We start from the raw sequence: 18,047 nt of genomic DNA, 5'->3' as shown, positions 1-18,047 counted from the left end.
GCTTAGAAAAAGATAAATAATTTCTTTTGAAGGATGTAGTGTACTGGACGTACCATCAAACCCACTTTGTAATAGTCCACATGTAGCAAATACTGTTCACCTACTGAATCAAAAATTAGGGACTCAAAATCTGACTATGTTATTAGAGGTGGACAATGTATAGTAGTTAATAATTCTTACATACATGCACATTGCAAACACTTTTATTACACTCAGGAAGAGCCCGTTTAATAAAACAATTCTGAACAGAATTCATTGAGAGGGATAATTCAAACAAACATGAATGATAATGAAATATTGCTTAAGAAAATGCTATCAGTGCTAAAAGAGCTTTGATTTATAATTACATAAGGAAGCACCTTTATGTAAAATCCTCCTTGATTAGGTGGAATGAAAACAACCTACCATTTAAACATTTGAAGTCTCTTAATCCATGATGGATAAAATATTTTTTATTCCAACACTAACTAGGAAGGGTGTTGCATGTATATTGCTGAAGTTAAGATAAATGAGCATTTCTAAGGAATGAGTCATCTCATCAATAAATAGATGTCTAAAACAGGTGAGATGAATTGTACCCTGGAAGAACCTCTCTCTTTTCTCCATTAACTATAAATGGAGCTCAGATGACTCACAGACAGCTGAACTCTAGAAGAATCCCAGGTCTCAAAATCTAACCCTGTCTCAAAATGGTGTTCCAGTAGCACTGCCATCCACTGAAACCTAGAAGCCCCAAAGATCCCTTACCTTTATAAAAGTTTCTCAGGGCAAGGTCAGAGGAGTGAGCTGCCCTCCTGCATCCCTTCTCAGTCTGTCCACCCAATGGCTGAGGGAGAACACACAGGGCCTTATTCCACTTCTTGGCTGGTAGAGAAGGTTTGTTCAAACCATGGCTTTGAGAAAAACTTTAAAGTCTTTATGAATTAAAATTTCTTTTCTTCCAGAAAACCTGGATCAAGTTTGAAGTTTTACCATGCACTCAGTCACTGTACCAAAGCTACAGCTTCTCACTAATGGTTTAATTGCATCAGACTCAGGGGGCTATGCCAACATTTATGAAAACCTCTGCCTCCAGGAGTAAGTCTTGTTATCAACTGAAAACTATGAATACAAGCCTCAGTGGGAAACTAAAAAAGGAGGAAACATTTACCTAATATAAAAACTGGATGACATTTTGATGAAAGGGAGATTATAGAACCTGTGAGGATAGAGATCACAAGGAATTATTATATTATTTCAAAAGTCCTCCAAAATAGCAATCCATATTCCTCAGACTTCCTAAATGTGGAAAGGTCAGCAACATTAAGCTCAGATTTAATTCTGTTCTATGTCTGAACTATGGGAATATTTGCCCTCCCAGCAACACAGTGGGGTATTTGGGCTTGAGGCTTTTTAGGAGTACAGGGAGAGGTTTGCTTAAAATTTGAGAACAGTTTAATAAAGCTTTTCATTAACTTATTTTCCACTGCTCCAAACATCTTTGTTTAGATCAACTTTGTAAAAAACCCTGCAGTTTAAACATAAGTCTCTATTTTGTCTTTCAGATGAAAAGCAGAAAACAGAAAACCATTTCAGGGATCCAAGGTCATCATATTACAATGATAATGCCATTATAAATACACAAGAAAATTCTACCATTTGAACCATGCTTCAGCCCCATGTTCCTTCTTTCTGGAAAAATACATGAGAAGTTACCTTCTGTCTCTTCAGACTCAGAGACGTTCTGCTACATTAGAGAACTAAACTGGATACTAACTGGAGTGATATTACTGGGCAGAAATAAGCAATAATGAGATTCTTAAAAATAAGTATTCCTCTTTCTCTCCACTGTGTATCATTTACATTCAAAGAATTTTTTCACTTGCACATGTATATTAAATTGAGCCATCCTTTTCTGTTTTCTTATGACTGAAATTTTGCAGCATATTGTACTAAGGACTCTAATCCACTTGGAAACTAAAGTCAGAAGAAGACAAACATTTCAAAAAAATAGACATACAATCTTATAGGCTAGTTGAAAGGCTACATAACTTAGGGGGAAAAGATCACCCCCAAATACCAATCATGCTTTAATCAACAAAAAGGACTTCTGTCAACTCCATCTGTAAATCCCAAATGATGCCCAAATCTGTTAACTTAGATGTTACTACATTCAGATCTACGTATCTTACATAATTTGTAGAATGAGCTAAACATTCTGGTAAGAATACTACTTAAGTTCAATTTTATTGTCATTAGATACTGCAAGAAGGTTCAAATGTCCAAAGACAACTAATATTTTTCTGTTTGAGAAATTTATGATTCAGTGCAATAAACCTCTGGCAAAGTGATTACACACTACACTGGGTAGGAGGAAGTCCAGCTGATGCTGTATGGTGGCTATGGTCATAATTGTTGCAGGAAACCTTGCTGGAGTCTACCTATCAGTAAATGCTTCCTGAAGAAATGTCTTGATTTATTCTTCTGTTTCCAAACAAAACAAAACAAAACAAAACAAAACTAAAAACCAAAAAGTAAAAAGTAAAAACCAAAAACCAAACCAAAAAAACAAAAACAACAACAACAACAAAAAGAGGAGTGATCCTGGAAAACGTCAGAAATGTGTACAAAGTGGATCCCATTCAAAATTAATGGTATCTAAAATTTAGTTGCATTTAGATTACCCATGAGCTCAGGAATGAAGGATAAACTTAAAAGTAAAGCTTGAAAATTCAAAACTAATAAAAGACAAAGCATAGAATTTCAACTGCTTAAATGTGTTTTGAAAAGGTGACATGTACTTGACACAATAGCCAACTGTGATTTCTAGAAAGCGCACAAAGTTGACCCTGTCTCTCATACGCAGCAGCAAGCTGAAGTTCAAGGCTGCTTCAGGGAGTATGACAGAATGTTGCTGAAAGTCAGAAGCACAAAAAATAATGGATGTTTAAATGACACTCTCTAGCATAAGGGGAGCTACAATAGATCATATCACTTGGTGAGAAGAAAGTTACAGACTTAACTACTATTTCTCTTTCTAATCTCTCTGCCTTCCACCTCTTTCCCCTAAAAACTGAAAATGGCACTATAATCTATTACATCGGTGATTTTCCCAAATTCATCATGAGAGACATGACTGTCCTCTGCTAGAGGCTTCAGACAGCAACCACCTCTGTTAATAAACCAAACGACTTAAAAATGGATAGAATCCATAATCACATTCTCCTTTGGAAAGCAAGGTTGTTAATAGCTCAGTTAACTCATTCCAGTTAATGTAATCCATTCATATGTGCTAAGTGAATTAAATTCACTTTTTACTCAAAGTTAAATTCAAGTAAAGCAAGAAAAAGTACTGCTGCTATTAGAGCATTTTCATCCTATTTTCTAAGACTCCTAGATGATTAAACTTTATTTTGGAATTTGGGGATTATTCCTTCATTCTCCAAGATTAAAGAAAATATAGTAACTATATTAATATCTCTTTTAATATTAAAGACAACCTTGCAGCAACATTTCCTCCAATGGCATATGACTGTTATTTCACACTTTATTTACTTCAGAATCCTCAGAAGGACACCATATGGTGGTGATAATTTACTGTACTTGAGCGTCTCAGTTTGATTCACATACTTCCTCCACTGAGATTTCAATTGTTGGCTGAAGCTGTACTGCAGTTACCTATGAAAAGTCTTCCTAGAAAAGAGATTTTCCTTGAACATATCTTTTTGAACCCTCCCATGCCTTTGTTAAATGCTCTTTCTTTTCTTTGACAGACTTCTATGTTCTGATGTTTCTTCCTTGTAGTCTCCTTTCCTGAACCTTCTTAAATCAAAATAATTTCTTGTATGTCTCATATCAAGTTCTTTCTAAATAAGTTCGGCACATCATTTTATATTATTCCCAATGAGATTCTGAATAGGCCTTGTTCTGCATCTTGGCAGATTGTCTTAAGCAGCCTTTTCAGGTTGCACTCATTCTTCCAGCAATGTAGTTAAAAAAACCCATGGTGGCATCTTTTCATTTCATTGGCTTCACATTCTCTTTTCCTGCAGAATCCTCCAGAATCACATTAATACAAGCTGTTTGGTTTAAGAAGGTGAAGGCAATTTTAACCATGACTGGAAAATCATACAAAAGTGTAAGCAGTCTATCAGTACTGTCTGAGAGGAAGACCTTAATTCAGTATGGAAACCAGGAGAAAAAAATCTTCTAGGTAAGAATTACAGGTGAGAATTACTTGAAGTGCTTTATGCTGCAAATTAAGGAATCAGTGTCAACCTGTGTTAGACCACTTGTTGGCAGCTTCAAGTGGTAAAGATTATGTCTGCTTATATGGACTGGTGGTCATCTCCTTGATCCTAAGTCCTAATTTTTTATACTGTTTATACTTTTGTTTTTAACTTAATGGATTTTGTCTGGAACTCAAAGAACAGCTGGAATCAGACTTCTATATTTCCAGAAGTCCTAGAAAAATCTGGTATGAAAAAAGTTTGGTACCTTCAGAAGTGTATACAATGCTTTGTTTTATCCCTCTTAGGAAGGAGACTATACATGTGCCATCATTATGGGTTACACAATTGACTTCAATGGAACTTAATAATCTCCCTCAAAATAACTTCTATCTATTTATGAGTGTTAAATAAATTCCATGCCATTTGTTATGTGTTTTGAATTGGTCTGGAGGATAATGCTCATTTAAAATTAAAAACTCCAAAACCAAACTGTAACATTAATTGCTTGTAAAATTAATCTCCCTCCTTTAAAGAAGAAAGAGACTTAGAAGTACAGGGAATAGTCCCATAGTCCATGCAAGCAAAGTCTGTTCTGTCAAGAAGAAGCTGTGCTAGACTGGGGATTAGGAGAAAGACATTAATTTTGTTTAAATTATGTTCTCTTTCTTTACATAACATTACTGCTAAAGCTCTGCAGACATGTTTGAATTGACATTTGTGGATCCTGCAATCTGAATTCTTCTTTAAATTTCCATCTATTTATTTATTTATTTCAAAGCCAGAAAAAATTGTGAATATTGGCTAGGATTATTATTATTATCAGGTGTTATAAGAGTATTTAGGAAACTGACCATTCATTACTGATTTGTGTGAATAAATGTTTAATCAACAACCCATTGACATGGAACCATATTTGCCTGCACATTACACGAACACATCAAAGTAAGGGAAGTATCAGCTACTACTGACATTTGGGTCTAAAAATATATGTTAGAAAAAGGAGGAAGGAATCCTCTCTCCTTCATTCCCTGCCCTGATTCCCTGTTGTTACCAGATGATGTGATACTCTTAAGTATGGTCCTAAAGGAGAGGACAAATGGAGGAAGTGACAATATCTTATAACATGGTGCGTCTCTTACTTTTCAATCATTTCTCCAAACTGCTACATAATAGATTCTAATAGATTAAGTTTCAGCTTTATAAGTTGTTTTTTTTTATATTAGATTAACCACATCCATAGCATCCTGCAGGACTTCAGCTCAGCTCCTGCTTCTTTGCTGCAAGAGCTTGCCTATGCCTGACACAGCAAAGGAATTTCACACGTGATCCTAGCTCTGCAACCCTCTGGAATGCACTTTTTTTGTACCATTAGTGGGTACACTTACACAGTTTTTCCATAAAACATGGCTCTTACTATTACTGCTGAGAATGTACCTTCTGCAGTATATATTTCCTTCACTGGCTCACAAAGAAATACTTCTTTATCTGTTTGATTATTGAAAGAGAACCCAAAAAATACCTGAGACACATTAGAAATATCTGTACTTTCAGATGCTCCTAACATCCTACACTGCATGATTTTTTTTTTTTTTTTTTTTAGTATCTGTTTCTTCAACTCTTCAGCAACTCTTTAACTCTTCCGTGCATCTTGCAACAGTATTTGCTGACAAATGGACTTTGACACCTATTGTTTTCCATGCACCAATTCAGCCATTTTCACTGGAGCAAGAATAACAAGTATGGCCTCAATAATATGGGCCTTTCTGTATTTTCTTATTAAGTAAGAAAATTCAGAGTTTTCTTTTAAACATTTATCTTTATGTTTAGCTATGTAAAGTACTGGAGAGACTACCACATGACTTTACACATCACTTGAGGCTCGTTTTCATCTTCTGGATGCTTCAATTTTAAATGTCTTTCTAATCCCAATGCTTTCATTTACTGTCAATACCAAACATCTCAAGGCGCAATGTACCTTTAGAGCAAGGTTTACTATTAGCAACAGTAGCTATAAATATATATTTTAAATGGTCTTGATAATTTGGGGGTTTTTTTGGTTTGCCTTTTTTTTTTTTTTTTTTGCCTCACTTCTTGTCAGATCTGCTTGACTCATCATATTTGTTATCCATAATGTCACTGATGAAGAGCTTGTACAAGCAGAAGGAGAAATGTCAGCTCTGTCATTTCCTTCCTGTTCACTTCTATTGGCGTTATCAGTATTATCTTCAGTCTGCACTTGATCTGCAGGAATCTTTTTAAGCCCCTTGTACTTTCTGTAGTTTAGTGAAAACTAGATAATATAATCCATAAATCCACTTAACTGGGCACATGTACACAGTAATACATGGAATAAGCTGAAAGTGAATGAATGAGTGAGGATGCCACTCTCAATTCCCCAGGGTTGGGAAGTAGCCCTTCTTCTCTCAGGACACTTCAGGAACACTCTGACTATCTGACACATGGACTGGCTAAATGCACCAGTGTCAGTTTGTATACTAAATATTAGTAAAGATTAATTTCTTCCTTATTTTTTAAGAAAAAAAAAAAAGTGATTTCTTCCTGCACCCCAACACAGCCCTCAGTGTACAGACACTCCTATCTGGAGACCTTAGCCCTATTCACTCTTTAGCTGAGCACAGTTAGGAATTTGCCAGCCTATATCTGGATTGCAGCATGGATTGAAGGCAATCTCTTGCCATTTACAAAAAGATGTGCACTTCTAAATACATGCCTAGCAAATAAGACATATGCCTAAAGTGCCTACTATTACAGCACCTACACTCTTCTCCCTAAACTGAAGATAACAAATTATATCCAGTTTTTCCACTAAAAGCAATGACAAGATAGAGCTCAAACTTTAGAGGAAAACCATAAGATTGATTTGCAGTTTGGAAATAGACTGTACAGCAAGAGACTAAATGAGCTCTAAGATGGATTAAGACAGAACTGGATCTTGATGATAGTCTGTACATGACAAATTACCTACTTAAGGAGATTTTCTAACTTCAATCTCTTTAATCTAGGAGACAAAAATACATAAAATACAGTGACTGGAAGTTAAAGATGAAATAAAACACATTTTTTAATACATATCACTAACCACTAAGACAGTGGCAAAGATGGTAGTGAATTTTTCAGCCTTCTGGTGTTCTTGAGCATGAATATATGGGAAACAACAGTATTATACATCCATTAATTAGATTCTGTAGCATTTTCCCTTAACAAACCAAGAAAAACCTACATTTTGACTAGATAAAAAGAAACTTTCCTATTCTGAACTTTTCACTGGATCCAGTCTAGCTCCCACCCCCTCATTTATTTGTACTTTAATGTCCACATTTTTGAAATGATAATAAATCCCTGTAGATAATAAAAATGGCAAATTCTTTGATATTGGCAGAAAGTAGGTATTTTTAACTGTTTAAGATCTACTGATTAAAAAACACTGATGACTTTCAATCTCTGGGAGCAACCTGAGCGCAAAGGAATAACATGATGTACTGGGTCTGGCTGGAATGAAGTTATCAACTCAGCTTTGTTCACAGCAGCCTGTGTGTTACTGTGCTCTACACTGGTGGCTGAAACAGCACTGATAACACACCAGGGTTTTGGCCATTGCTAAATCATACTTGCACAGTGTTAAGGATTTCTCTCTGTCTCCTGCCCCTCAAAATCAGTAAACGAGAAATAGGTAAGAGGTGACCCAGACAGGACAGCTGATCCAAACTGACTAAAAGGATATTCCTTGCCATATGATGTCATAGTCAGCAACCGAACCTCAGGGAAAGATTGTTATATTATGCCACACAACATTGTCTTAAGATTTGGTATGTAACAGGTCTTTTATGGAAAAATACAAATATTTTAATGCCAAAAAGAAATTTTTCAGTTGACATTCCTGCAAAATAGAGGGCACAATGCTTTAGTCAGAAAGCACTGCATCAAAACCATGTTATGGACACTGGCAGAATCTTAGCCTTAATAAACAAAATCCTTTTTGAAAATTCTGTCTTGGAGATAGGTAAGAACTTACACTTTTTTGGTGCAGACATCTTCTTAAGATCTGGAATCTCAGGTTCCATAGAGTTCAACATTTGCTTATCAAGTAATTCTATTTAGTTTTCTTTTTTCCACAGGAAAAAAGTTTGCAGATAAGCCTAGCTACAGCTGAGATTGCTTTTCTTTTTTTGCATCGCTGACTGAAATTCAAATATAAATACTGTGTACATCTGAAGAGATGTGCATTATTTTTCCCTCCCTGTCTTTCATTCTTATGTTAAGTTTTACAGGAAAGAGGTCTTTCATTTGAATAATTGAAAACTAATGTGTATTCAGTTCTTGTCTACAGTTTTATTTTAAATTGGCATAGAACTTCTACCACAGATTCAAAGGATCTGGGAGCCTTGCTTGCCTTGCTTAAGGTTGCTTTTCAGTAGATGTGAATCACTTGCTTCATCATCAATTACCACAGGCTGCTTAATATTCATTCAGCAGAAGTGATATTTCCATGAGAGAAATAAAAATTAATCAATTTGTTTTCAATTAGCCATTTCTTTCTTATGCAAATATGTTATGCTTTTATTCAAACCTCAGTATGTTCCATATTTCAGGCTGCCTGATTCCCTTCACTAAACTCTGGTCAATGAGAATAGCTGTCACAATATAGCAGTGCTCTTCTATATTTTTTCAGTAAGGGACTATAGACACTGGAGGCAGGTGTCCCTTCACCCTGCTTTATGGCTCCTGTAGTTTCTCTTGCTCCCATCACCCTGCACCCAGTGCTCTTGACCCCTCACCCATCATCTCAGCTACAGATCATAATCTCCCTCCCCTGCGGTTAACACTACACAAAAGGAATCCCAAACATCAAGCAATTCCTGTGAGCAAAGGGAGCATTCCAGCCCTGAGGCATCAGTTATGCAGGCATATCTGCAGTCATCTGAAAAACTGAAACTTTACACGGGTCACACCCTGTTAGTACAGTAAATATTTAAGAGGACCAATTCTGAATCTAGCAGTCTGTTCTATCAAGACCATTCGGAATTAATCTTTATCTTTTCTTGAGTCAAAAATTTGCCTAAGGGTGTTGGTCAACAAAATACAGGAATCTTGCCAGAGGAAGAAAGTCTCAATCAGAGATAAATTTTAAAAAGTCTTTTATATGGAGAGAACAAAACAAGTTATGTAAAGCATTTTAAGGACACAAAATTTAAGCTAAACAAGGCGGCCAAGAGAGGGGGATTTCATTAGTTTTGTATTTGTAAAGCTGCACAAATGATAATAACTTTAAGAGAAGTGAAAATCTCACAACAGCTTGTTTCCAGGACAAACAGTGTTGAGAACTTCTTGCTTTTTGCCTTCTTAAAGTGCCCCGTATTCATATAAACAAAAGGTGGGTGATGATACCCACCACAGAAAACTTCATACCATGGTTTTCATTTCACTAAGCTGGACACTTTAGGAAGTGTCCAAAAGACAAAGCAAAGCTGGTCTGAGGGAAAACCTCAGGACCGACTGCAGAAGACTGGCAAGGGTAACAGAGAGCACTTGTCTGTTCCACCAGTGCAAGACCAAACACTTTTGCAATCATTAGAGCTGACAGACGCAAAACATGAGATTTTTACTAGGCTGTAGGCAAATTGGTTTGCTAGGGCATCAGAACATCATACAGCCTGAAATTAAACAAAGAAAGCTAAACCAAGATGAAGAAAATGACTGGAAAACAAGAGCTAAAGGCTACAGTGCAGTGTACCATAATCAAAAGGTAATTCATATATTTCCCTTCTCCTCTTCTCCAGGGAATATCATTTCAATGTGATGCTGACAGCCCTTCAATCTCTGGTAGTGAGGAATATAACTTTTCAGTACAGACAAAGAAACATATAGAGCTGGGAACTTCACATGCAACACATTGCATGAGCATGGCAACTTGGATCCACTCTAGCCTAAGAGTCTCTGAATTCCTACAAATTCTTATGTGATTATAAGGACTAGATAGAAAACCATATGGTGAAAATCAAAATTTATATAATTTTTTGCATTTTTAAACAGATTCCACCCTCTTATACCTTCCAGCTAGTGATTTTTGTGCCTGTATAAAATAAAGTTTTACAGTCTTAGAGAAAATGTCTTGAAAAGACATAGACAATTCTTCATGAAGCTGGGCAGTGATGAAAATAACTTGAAGGAAATGAAAGACTACACTTTTCATTGAAAAAGATAATGCAGTTGGATTCTGCACTCATTCTGTATAAAATTAGTATCTCATCTACAGAATCATTTTAGACAGATGAAGGGTACAGTAGAGCATACCTCTACTACATGCAACCTCAAGAGGCAGAAGGAACACAGAAGGGAAGTTTTCAAGCTGGAGACATGACACAATTCAGAAAAGTTCAGCAAAAAGCAAAAGGGGAAAGTGGGCCAAGGCCTGTGGAAAACATTCCTGCTTCCTTCTTAGTGACTGCAAACAAGCACTTTGTTGTGTCCTTGACTGAAGGCAAAAGGAACTATGGGGGTGTATGGCTCTACATTGAATAGGATATTTGTTTTATGGACAGATTCCTGCTTCTGTAGGCAACCATGGTTTCAGCAATCACCATGCAAAGCACCACTCCTGATAACTGCAAAGCTAGAGCCCCTTGTTTCCCACACATACACTTTGACTGATGCATTTTTCTAAATACTACTGTTTATTTACTTATTAGGAAAAGTAATTGCATCCTGAGTATGTAACTGAGATAGCTTAACAGATTACCCCAGTCCTTGACATCTGTTTGTCCTGTCTGCAAAGTTGCACTTGATCACAGAGCACTATTAAAGAAGATTTGATGTGCCTGTTAGGGCCTGCTAAAGCCATATATTGTGTTGTGTATCATGGTGAAATTTGCATTTCTCTTTTTCTGCATTTCTCTGCATTTACATCTCCTGTATAGACTGGAGATGTAAAACACGAGAACAAATCTCCATTATGTCTCTGCATGGCAAACAAAGGCAGAGCAAAGGCACTCCTGCTCATGCCACATTACTAACTGTGCACGTCTAAGGAATGACTAGAACAGTCTCTGCAGAAGGAAGACCAACATCTGCTCCCTTCTTATCATCCAAACACTGCCAGCTCAATGTCCATATGCAGACTGAACTGCAAAAAAAGTTTTTTAAATGACATGTTCTCTACAACACTCTCTAATTCTGTTCTGTACTCCTCCTCCCTTTAGTAGATGTGTAGTTTGCAGAATGAAGCACAGGAATTCACCACCCACCTCCCTCCCTCAGAGCAGTGCAGAGCAAATCTAAGCATTTCTTGTTATGCATCTGTTTAAGAGTACCTGGACATATTCCTGGTTTTCCACCTACACTGTACCCTTCTGGAATGGGTTATGCTCCCATTTATTACAGTAACAAAAGTACTTGGAGTAATTGCCAAAAAAGTTAGCAGATGTCTGCCACTCTGATGATTAGGTCCCCATCCTGGCAGTGGGCTGATGTGAGTTTGAATTCTTTTCAGAGGATTCAAAGAGAAGGGAACAGAAAAGAGAATTTCCACTTCCTTGGCACATTCTTGCATGAGAAACTAAAGCAAAAATATAATCTGCAGAAATAGCTTTCTGAGAGAAAGCACTGACCTCCATTCGGCCTTTGAAGTACAGACAGTAGCACTCTGGAGTCCAGAAATTTATTTGGGGAGGCGAATTCTGCATGCATGGAAGTACATCCCTATGGCCCCAGAAGAAGGCTTTAACTTCCGAGAAAAATGGCAGCATTTATTATACATGGACATCTCCATGCTGACTCTTGGTTATGTTTGCTAGTTCATTGGTCTGTGTGCTGCCATCTCTGCCTCTGATTTTGGGAACGCACCCCAAAATGATTTATCCACTATCCCATCAATTGAATCAGGAGGAAGAAGAACCAAACTCCACGGGTTTTGAAGCTAGGGATAAGAAGTCTACAGACCTTTTACAGACCTAGCTTTATGAACTTCTTGAAAGCTCCTTCACAGCAATTGCAAAGAGCTGTGGAGAAGAAGCCAAGACAGCCACGGCAACAGTTTTAGTGAATTTAATTCCTATTCAATAGATAAGTGATTTAGCTTTTGACATTTACAGAAAGGGTTGATCTCAAGTTCTTTCTGACAGTATTGATTGCAGTCAAGGTTTGGAAATGTGTATGCTGGAAGTTGTCATGCATTCATTCAGCCAGCTAATACTAATACAATGCCCAAGTGGCTTGTCTGATCTAGACTAAAAAAGAGGCATTTGGCAAAAATAAAAACACTTTCAAGTGTATCTTCAGTATCATAACAGTACAATTATTATCACAAAATTTTCAATTATCAGGGTTTGATTAATGCGGTTTTCTAACAAAAAGAATATATATATATATATCTTTTTTTTCTTTAATAAGTTCTCCATAATGTGATGAAACACCAATTAGACAAATGAAAAATTTTCACTTGCAGAAGGAACTTAGAATTCTGATTGATTGTATCCAAGAAAGAACAAGGAAAGGAGGTTCTTGTTAAAAATGGGGTATGTCTAAAATCCACAAGAATTTAGCACCAGAAGGGACTGCCTGATACAACCAAAGAGTTGATACACAGATTTAAAATATCCACACATGGGAAGTCTCTTCATACGCTGTAGGCTGTAAAACATTTTACAGAACTAAAATTTAAACCTGCAATAAAATATTTAAGCCTACACCTATAATGATCCAAAGGAAGAGAGTTAAAAAGAGTATTTGAAACCATCACCAATGTCTTATGGTTCTGCAACAGCTGGAATCTGTTTAATTAAAATCCTGGAGTATCTAGAAAGCTTACCACATGTAAAGCCTACCACACTTCCTTTTCTGATTCCTGTTAACAAGATCATACAGAACAACCCTTGATGATGATCTGTTTCTTTTTTGTAATGGGAATTTCTTTATTCCCTGTGTCATCTACAACTTTGACAAGTTTTTAAGTTGTTCTCCCTAAAGTAAGGAATTAATACAATTTTAAAAATTGGTCCCAGGTCTATTCCTTTAAAAAGAAAAAGTCACTATCAACTTCTTTATCCTAAAAATACTGCTATTTGCTGCAGTCTTCCCTCTGGCTGTGCTTCTGAACTGGCTTAGAACTCCCTGCACTCATCCAATCTTTCCTGTTCTGCCAGGTCCTGCAGGGCACTGTATCAACCAAACTAAAATTCAGCCAACCATTAAAATCCACTCTAACAGTTCTAAGAAATCAATTAGCTTACCATCTCTGACATAATTTTACTTTAAAAAAAAAACTATGTTGTGATTTATTTTTCCTGCCCTCTGCCTCTCTTTTTATTATCTCCCCACAGACTTTCCTTTTTGTGTGTCCCAAACAGACATAGCAGTCTGTGCAGCAGTTGATGGTCTTTGCTTGGTGATCCCCTGGGCACAAGGTCCAAAGTAATGAGAAAACTCGGGAATCCTGAGAAACTTGAAGGTGCTTGCTACTGCCAGGCAAGGATGAGATAAGGAGAGCTATGCCAGCATGGCCTCAAAATGCTCTAGCAAATTCTGATGAACATGACCAGGTGCCCTTGACCCGAGGTGCTTAAAGCCCTCTTGCAGCTACCTTCTAATTACTGAGGGCCAAGAATCCTTTCAGCTGGTGCTCAGGAGAGGCCTTTGTAAGAACCAAACCCAGAGCACAGCTCCCAGGGACAGTCAAGCACAGAAACTTGTGCAGAAGGGTGCAAAAAACAGAAGAAATGAGAGGTGGGAGAGAGAGAGGCACACAACAGTGCTCAAATCAGCCTAAACAGTCTCAAGTGTGGTAGTGACACATAGGCTGCACAACAGTAAGAAAGACAGACAGATCAACTTGGAGACACTACAGTTGCAATATACCTAGACACCAAGCTGCAGTGGAGACTCAGGCTGTCCATGCCAAGTCAGTGATTTCTGAGGAAAACTACTGATTCACATAAAGGTTTACAAATATGACAGATTCATTACCCTTCCAGCTGTGTAGAAAATCCTGAAGATGACCGAAATGTGCTTTCAAGTGAAGTATCTGGATTGCCTAAACCTAATCTTAAATCATGCAAGACCACGAGGAAGAAATAACTAGAAATATTAATGGGTGGCTCCTGGCTGTGGAGAACAAAGGAACTCATCTGTGCACCTGACCTATGATCTAGTGAGGTTTGCTTCTTTCTGGATACCTGGATCCAAGATAATGTTGAGAGGATGCCAAAATTTTCCTGAAATTAACTATTACTCTCTGCTTTTCTTCCATGTGGGCACCAATAACATTGCCTGGAGAGTATCAAAAGTGACTTCAAGCTCTATGGGCAGTAGCTAGGGGCATAGGGGCCCGTGTGGTGTTATCCCTACTCCTGCTGGTGAAGGGAAAGGCTGTGGGGAGGAGGCAACTGGTAATACATTTCCACAACTGTTTGTGGAGCTGGTTCTGAGGAAAGGGTTTTGATTTCTAAAACTATGGAACCCTGTTTGTGGGTCAACATTTCCTTGGGAGAGGTGGGATCCTTCTCACTGAGGGAAAAAGTTATCTTTGCCAGCAGAATGGCTGACCTGGTAAAGAGGCATTTTAAACTAAGAATGACAGAGGAGAGTGAGTTACCAGAAGTGCTGCGAGACAGTGAAGGGCAGGGAGGGTTGATAAGCAAAGGGCCTGGAGTGACATGATCAAAAGAGATCAAAAAATCAACAAAACAAAGCTTAAGCAGCCTAAGCAGGGTCACCTACAAAATGTAAGCAAGGATGTGCCTAAAAAGAACCATCATGGAGAAATCTTTCCATTGTTTTGGGAAATCAGCCCTCTGCAGTATCCACACACTAATGCATGCAGCATGGAGAATAAACATGGTGACTAGGTATCAGTGAGCTGCTGTAGGCCACCATTTCATGGTGCTCACTGGGATGGATCATGGGACGGATCATGTAACTTGAGTGATCCAGTGGGATACAGACTCCTTTGGAAGGAGGGGAGGAAAACGAGGAGGTGGGGTTGCCCTTTATGAGGCAGAAGAGCTGGGCTATATGGAGCTATTCCTGGGGATGGATAATGAGTCTACTTAGATCTTGAGGGCAAACAGTTACTGAGCACATCAATGCAGGTGATACTGTATTGCATCAATAATCAAAAAATCATGGTGACTGGGACAAGTGCCTGAAGACTGGAGGAAAGGAAATGTCAGAGAACTACCAGCCAGTCAACTTCACATCAACCCTTGAGAAGGTGATGGAGCATATTGTCTACCTAGACTTCAGCAAGACTTTTGATACTGCCTCTTAAGTTTCTCATAGAGTTAATGGAGTATGAGCTGGACAAGCAGACAGTGAGATAAACTGAAAACTGGCCCAAATGGCTGCACCCTATGGCATGAGGTCTAGGCAGAGCCCAGAAGGTAGCAGTGTACCCCAGGGGTCAGTTGTGGCTCCAGTCCTATTCAACATCTTCATTAAGGATTTGCATGATGGGGCAGAGGGTACCTTCAGCAAGGCTGCTGATGACATGTAAGTGGGATGAGTGACTGGTACCAAATAGGGTCATACTGCCATGGGCTGACAGGAACCTCATGTTCAACAAGGGGAAGTGCAAAGTCCTGGGCTGGGGAGGAACAACAACCTGCAGCAATATATGCTGGATCTGCCCAATGGAAAGCAGCTTGGTAGAAATAGTCCTGGTAGACATCAAGCTGAAGATGAGCCAGCAATGGGCCCTTGTGGCAAATGAGGATAACAGTATTCTGGGCTGCGTGAAGGAGTGCTGTCACAGCATGTCAGATGAGGTGATCCTTCTCCTCTGCTTAGCACTGCTGAGCTCATACAAGGAGCGGCAGGTTCAGTTCTTGGCTTCTCAACACAAGAGACATGGACACACTGGAGAGAACCAGAGAAGCACCATGAAGGTGAAGAGGATGAAGGAAGGCTTCTTTCAGTGGTGCCCAGTGACAAGATCAGAGTCAAAGGGCATAAAGTGAAACCTAGGAAGTACCATATGGACATCAGGAAATGCTTTGTAACTGCAAGGATCACCAACCACAGGCACAAGTTCCCCAGGGAGGCTGCGTAGTCTTCATTTGTAAAGGTACTAAAAGGCTGCCTGTACACAGTCACTTCTAACTACTATTTACAATTCTCACCTAAAATGACCCCCTGCTCTGCAGCTGAATGTACAGAGACCATTTCCTATGAAGAGGGACAAACCTGGGCTAAGGTTGTATCTCTCTGATTTATCCCCATATCCTATATCAAATTCTTATGACCTTGCCATCATCTCACAGCTTCTAAATATTTACCAGGATCCAGAAGAATCATATTAGATCTAGTACTTCAGTTTCCCTTTAATTAGACAAAGTCACTTTCAGAGACTGCCTTTCTGTGAAGATCCTAATATATCAGCTTGAATTATAGGAAAGCATGGTTATAAGACAGAATAGAGGAATTATTTCTTCTCTGCAAGGTCAAGAAAACTGGAATTAAATTGTTCCTAAGATTTTGCTATAGAAATCAGCCAGGAATCGGGAATAAGGAAATATGAAGGAAGAGCTCAGGCAGACGACACCTTGAAAATAAGTAAGCATTAGGAAGAGATAGTTTTAAGAGTTTTATAGTTAAACAATTACATTTATTATGTCTCAATTTTCCTGCTCTCAACATCTTCTCTTCATGCTTTTCCCCATATTTTCCTTTTACTGCCTTCTGTGTCTCTCTAATCTTCTGCCTTTCATTTTTTCTGCTCAAAGCTGAAGGTAGAGCACTCCTTCTAGGATGAAATTGCTGTGTACTATTCAGAGCTCCCAGATTAAACATTTATGTTATTTGGTATATTTGAGGCTTCCAAGCTCATTCATGGAGAAAAAAGCAATGTTTTTCTTGCTGCCGTAAAACCTCTTGGCAAATGTGATGGAGAGTGGAAAGCTCTGCTCCTCTTTTTGATCCTCAGAAGCCAAACCTAAGAAGTCAAAAAGCATAATCACATCTTGACGTCTACATAATATATACCTGCAGTCATCAAAAACTGGTGTCTCAAGCTAGTTTTCTGGCTGAGAGTTGAAAGGTCAACAGCTCTCTCATTTATTTTCCTTAAGTCCTCTTAGCCCCACAATAACTCTCTCATTGCCTCTGCTTATCCAGTGAATTCTTATCAGAACTGACCACTAACTCAGATGCGAGTTTGCAGACTGCACAGTGACAAAGCAAGGCTATAATAAATAAAATGCTAGGTTAATAATACTTCTACCCTGCTTTTTCTACAGCAACAGACATATACTATGTTGAGAAGAATTATTGTTAGCTGCTTTTCTTGGGAACATTTTTTTTTCAGTAATACATTTTCTGGGATGAGACTAGGAATTTAGAGACACTAAATTCTTTAAAGTTAGGTAAAATGGACCCTGATGGCCTGATGATTTTAACAGATGTTGCATTGTCAGCGTGCAAAATGCAACATAATCTAAAGAAATCTTTAGTGTTCATCACGTCCCCCAGAAAAAAAAAAAAAAAAAAAAAGCCTTTTTGTCCACTTACAAGGTTTGTTTCTCTTAAATTTTGTCACCAACATATTTTGAAGTTATTGAACCCAATGAAGACTGTGACAGAGTCACAAGAGAGAGTATTTTATCTTGATATTGTAAATCTATTTCATTATCATACTGCACACTTCTAATTTCTTCTGCCTTTTTGAAATGCCACCTACACTTAGAAAATTACATTAGGAGTTCTCAATATTTCCATGAAGAAGCAGAGAAATCACATAAAGAGATGACTATTAAAAAGTAGAGAAAAACAAAAGATTCACTTGAGATGAGCAGAATTTAACTTATTTTAAAAACAATCCCAGACAAG

Source organism: Sylvia atricapilla, chromosome 1 (assembly GCF_009819655.1).
Source record: "Sylvia atricapilla isolate bSylAtr1 chromosome 1, bSylAtr1.pri, whole genome shotgun sequence".
NCBI lineage: Eukaryota > Metazoa > Chordata > Aves > Passeriformes > Sylviidae > Sylvia > Sylvia atricapilla.
Note: the sequence above shows the minus strand (reverse complement) of the source record.